Source organism: Leucoraja erinacea, chromosome 2, assembly GCF_028641065.1.
Source record: "Leucoraja erinacea ecotype New England chromosome 2, Leri_hhj_1, whole genome shotgun sequence".
NCBI lineage: Eukaryota > Metazoa > Chordata > Chondrichthyes > Rajiformes > Rajidae > Leucoraja > Leucoraja erinaceus.
This window is the reverse complement of record NC_073378.1, coordinates 137,563,675-137,569,449: the sequence shown is the minus strand read 5'-3', so window position 1 is coordinate 137,569,449 and position 5,775 is coordinate 137,563,675. Positions and strand designations below refer to the sequence as shown.

Genomic DNA, 5,775 nt, shown 5'->3' with positions numbered 1-5,775 from the left:
TCTCCCCACTCACTCCCTCATTGTTCACTCCCACCCTCCTCACTCATCCTTTCAACCTCACTCCTACCCTCCTCACCTTATCATTCCTCACCTCTTTCCACCTCCTTCCAACATCCCTCCCTCACTCCCTCCTCCTCAACCCCCTCCATCCCTCCCTCCCCCCACTCACTCCCCCCTCACTCACTCCCTCCCCCTCACTCACTCCCTCCACCCCTCACTCACTCCCCTCCACCCCTCACTCATTCCCTCCACCCCTCACTCCCTCCCACCCCTCACTCACTCCCTCCACCCCTCACTCATTCACTCACTCCCTCCCTCACTCACTCCCTCCCCCTCACTCACTCTCACCCTCCACCCCTCACTCATTCCCTCCACCCCTCACTCCCTCCCACCCCTCCCTCACTCCCTCCACCCCTCCCTCACTCACTCCTCTCCCCCCTCACCCCCTCCCTCACACCCCTCACTCACTCCCTCCCACCTCCCCACTCACTCTCTCCACTCACTCACTCCCCCACCCCTCCCCCTCCCCTCCATCACTCCTCCCCCTCACTCACTCACTCCTCCCCCCACTCACTCTCTCCCACCCCTCCCACTCATTCATTCACTCACTCCCCCGCACTCTCCTTCCCCTCGCGCTCCCCCCTCGCGCCCCCTCTTTCCCGCCGTCACCAACCGCCGCCAATCAGTCCCCTCTCGCGCGGCCGCTGCTGTCCGGCGTTTCAGTGCAGCGAGCGGTGGGGCATCCGTGGGTGCGGGGGAGAGCACAGCGGGCCCACCCCTGGGTGCGGGGGTAATGGACACTGGGCCCACCCGTGGGTGCGGGGGAGAACACAGCGGGCCCACCCCTGGGTGCGGGGGTAATGGACACTGGGTTTGCGCAAGGCAGGGGGAGTGGCAGCGGTGACAGGTGATGCACTGACGGGAGGGAAGGATGGATGGGGTGAGGGAGAGAGAGAGGGATGAATGATGGAGTGAATGAGAGGGGTGAGTGAGGGAGGGATGAATGATGGAGTGAAGGAGAGTGGGGTTAGTGAGGGAGGGATGAATGATGGAGTGAATGAGAGGGGTGAGTGAGGGAGGGATGAATGATGGAGTGAAGGAGAGGGGTGAGTGAGGGAGGGATGAATGATGGAGTGAATGAGAGGGGTGAGTGAGGGAGGGATGAATGATGGAGTGAATGAGAGTGGGGTTAGTGAGGGAGGGATGAATGATGGAGTGAATGAGAGGGGTGAGTGAGGGAGGGATGAATAATTAAGGAGTGAGGGATGAATGATGAAGGAGAGATGAATGATTGAGGGAGGGATGAATGATGGAGTGGGAGATGAATAAAGAGGAAGGGATGGATTAGGAGAGAGGAATGGGTGGAGTAAGGAGGAAGGTATGGAATGAGATTAATGAAGAAGGGGAGTGAGGAATGATGGAGTGGGGAGGGTGGAAGGGAGGTGGAAGGAAGTCAGGAGGGATTGAGAGGAATGTGGGAGTGAGGTAGGAGGCAGTTATGGAGGGATGAGTTGAGGGCAAAGGGGAGGAAGAGCTGCAGTGTGGAGGGAAGGAGTGAGGGAGCGAGGAGGGAGAGAAGAGTGAGGCGGGAGGGAGCCAAAAAGGAGCAAGAGATGAAGCAAGGAGGAAGAGAGTAGAAATGGAGTGAATAGACAGTGCGGGGAGGGTGGGAGTGATCAAGGAGGGAGGGAGTGAGCGAATGATGATGGAGTGAGGGAGGGATGAGGTGAGAGGGATGAATGATGGAGTTAAGGAGCGAGTGGTGCGGGAGGGAATATTGTGAGCAATTTTGGGCACCATATCTGAGGAAGGACGTGCTGGCTGTGGAGAGGGTCCAGAGGAGGTTTACGAGAATGATCCCAGGAATGACGGCACTGGGCCTGTACTCGCTGGAGTTTAGAAGAATGAGCGGGGACCTCATTGAAACATACAGAATAGTGAAAGGCTTGGATTGGATGTGGACAGGATGTTTCCATTAGTGGGAGAGTCCAGAAGTAGAGGTCATAGCCTCCGAATTAAAGGACGTTCCTATAGGAAGGAGATGAGGAGGAATTTCTTTAGTCAAAGGGTGGTGAATCTGTGGAATTCTTTGCCACAGAAGGGAGGGGATGCCAAGTCAATGGATATTTTCAGGAGGAGATAGATAGATTTTTGATTAGTACGGGTGTCACAGGTTATGGGGAGAAGGCAGGAGGATGGGGTTAGAAGAGATGGACAGATCAGCCATTATTCAATGGTGGAGTGACTTGATGGGCTTAATGGCCTAATTCTGCTCCTATCACTTGTGTCATGATGGGGACGAATGAGTGAGGGAGGGACAATGGAGTGCATGAGAAATGAATGTTTGAGTGAGGGATGTCTGACGGAGTGAGAGATGAATGAATGGATAAGGAGGGAGGAATGGATGGAGTGAGGAGGAAGGGATCAATGAGGTATTGAGTGAGGCAGGATGCAGGGAGGGAGGGAAGGAGGAGTAAGGAATGATTGAGGGGGAGGGTGGAAGGGAGGAAGTGAGTAGGGATTGACTGAGGAATGGGGGAGTGAGGTAGGCAGTGTTGGAGGGAGGGATGAGTGAAGGGCAGTGAGAAGGAAGGGCTGCAGTGGAGGGAGGTGAAGATAGAGGAGAGGGAGAAGAGTGAGGAGGGAGGGAGGGGGCGAATAAGGAGCAAAAGATGGAGCAAGGTGGAAGGGAGTGAATAGAGAGTGAGCGAGGAGGGTGGGAGTGAATGGGGAAGGTGGGCGTGAGGAAGGAGGGAGTGATCGAGGAGAGTGGAAGTGATGGAGGTTGGCTCCGGCTCCTGGCTCGGCCTCTCCAGTCTGACTCCGGGGTGGAGCAATGGCAACGTACCACCTGTGGACCCTGGTCCCTGTAGAGAAAACACTGAGCAACCCCCTCTCATAGACCATGTTACCAAACACTTGCGCTCGGTCTGCCAAGGCCTACTGGATCTCCTGGTTATCAAACATTTTAACCTCCCCTTCCCATTCCAATACCGACCTCTCTGTCCTGGGCTTCCTTTATTTGTCAGAGAGAGCCCTCACGCAAACTGGTGGAACGGCATCTTGTATTCTGCATGGAACTCTCCAATTTTAGGTAACTACCTACAGCCAACCTCTCCCCTTCACCCCCCCCCCTTCTCCCGTCTTTCCTCCTCCTTCCTCCTCCCTTCCCTGAGCTCCACCTGGATGTGAATCCATTTCTACTCTTCCACTTTCCTCCATCTCCTTCCACCTATATCCCTTCAGGCGTCACAATTTACATTTCTTCTACCTTTATTTTCTACCTTCTGTCCTTTTATCTCTGGCCTTTGTCCAACCATCTGCCAATCCACACACACATCTACCTTTATTCACCTGTCACTAGTTGGGATTTGTCCTCCCCTCACTTCTCTTCCAGTTTTCTTTCATCACCACCCCCCTAACACAATCAATCTGAAGAAGGGCCATGCCCCGAATAATAATCTAGTCATTTTCTCTCAAGATGCTGCCTGGCCCGCTGCATTACTTCAGCACTTGGTGTCTGTTATAGACACTTGTGTCTTTTATAGAACAGTACAACACAAGAACAGATTCTTCGGTCTACAGCTTCTTTGCCGAACATGCTGCCACGAACATCTCGTATCTACCTGCACATAATCAGCCCAAGCCTAACTAAAGATAGACACAAAAAGCTGGAGTAACTCGGCGGGACAGGCAGCATCTCGGATCGAAACATAACATATTCCTTCTCTCCAGAGATGCTGCCAGTCCCGCTGAGTTACTCCAGCTTTTTGTGTCTATCTTTGGATTAAACCAGCATCTGCAGTTCCCTCCTACACACCAAGCCTAACTAATCTCCTTTGCCTGCATGTGATCCATATCTCCTGCATTCTTTGCATAACCATGTGCTCATTTAAAAGCTGCTGCCTGCACCTCCACCCCTACCAGCATGTTCCAGGCATCCACCAGGCTGTGTGTAAAAACAAAACTTACCTCTTACATCTCCTTTAAACTCTGCCCCTTTCACCTTTAAGCTCTGCCCACTAGACTTTAACATTCCTCCCTGGGAGAAAAGTTCTGTCTATCTGTCTTCTGTCTATCTACTTTAATATTTTCATATACTTTCTATCAGGTCTTCTCTCAGCCTCTGACATTTTGGACAAAACAATTTGTTTGTCCAACCTCTCCTTATTGTGAATGCTACCTAATAAAGGCAGCATCCTGACGAACCTCTTCTGCACTCTCTCCAAAGCTTCTGCTGAACCAAGCCATGCTGACTATCACTGATCAGTTTATGCTTTTCCAGGTGTGAGTATATCCTATCCCTAAGAATCCTCTCCAATAATTTCCCTGCCACTATTGTAAAGATCACTGGTGTATCATTTCCTGGATTATCGGTACATCCGTTTTTAAACAGAAAAACAACATTGGCTACTCAGCCCTCTGGAATGTCGCCTGTGGCTGGAGAGAATGTACCATTTTTCGTCAGGGTATCGTCAGGGCAATCTCCTCTCTTGCCTGTCAATAACCTGGGATATATCCCATCGCCCTGGTGATTTATCCACATGAATATCTTTTCAAGAGCCCCAACACCACCTTCTTGATATATGCATTCCTTGAAATATCAGTATCGCCGATCACTTGCGATCGGTCTGCCAAGGCGTCAGATTAGGAAAAGGGGAGTTGCAACAAGACCTGGGTGTCCTTGTACATCAGTCTCTGAAAGTAAGCATGCAGGCACAGCAGGCAGTGAAGGAAGCCAATTTGGCCTTCATTGCGAGAGGATTTGCATATAGGAGCAAGTAGGTCCTACTGCAGTTGTACTGGGCCCTGATGAGACCGCACCTGGGGTATTGTGTGCAATTTTGGTCTCCTAATTTGAGGATGGACATTAATGCTATTAAGGGAATGCAGCGTAGGTTTAACAGGTTAATTCCCGGGACGTATGATGAAAGAATGGGTTGACTGGGCGTATTCGCTGGAATTTAGAAGGATGAGATGGAATCTGAAAAAAACATGTAAAATTCTTAGAGGATTGGACAGGGTAGATGCGGGAAACATGTTCCCAATGTTGGGGGAGTCCAGAACCAGGGGTCACAGTTTAAGAATAAGTGATAGGCCATTTAGGACTGAGATGAGGAAAATCATTTTCACCCAGAGAGTTGTGAATCTGTGGAATTCTCTGCCACAGAAGGCAGTGCTGGCCAATTCACTGGACGTGTTTAAGAGAGAGTTAGATTTAGCTCTTAGGGCAAAGGGAATCAAGGGATATGTGGAGAAAGCAGGAACGGGGTACTGATTTTGGTGATATAGCCATGATCATATTGAATGGCGGTGCTGGCTCGAAGGGCCGAATGGCCTACTCTTGCACCTATTTTCTATGTTTCTAAGGCCTATTGGATCTCCTCGCTGATAACCATTTTAACTACCCTTTCCAATTCTGATACTGACCTCTCTGTCCTCTCTGTCCTGGGCCTCCTCCATTGCCAGAGAGAGGTCACACACAAACTGGTGGAGCAGCATCTTATATTCTACTTGGATAACTTACAACCCAATGGTAGGAATATTGAATTCTCCAATTACCTACAGGGAACTCCTCCCCTTCTTCTCCCCTCCCCCTTTCCCCCTTTCCCCCTTGCCTATATCCTTTTAAGCATAAATTCCTTGTTTAATCCTTCATATGTTCTGAAGTGATAGGAGCAGAATTAGGCCATTCAGCCCATCAACTTTACGCCCCCATTCAATCATGGCTGATCTATCTTTCCCTTTTAATCTCCTGCCTTCTCCCCTTAACCC

At 51.0% G+C, this 5,775-nt stretch overlaps 1 protein-coding gene across 1 annotated transcript in view; it reads left to right on the top strand.

Moving 5' to 3' along the window:
* Positions 1-5,775, top strand: part of LOC129705367 (plectin-like) — a 224,428-nt gene that overhangs the window by 41,125 nt on the left and 177,528 nt on the right.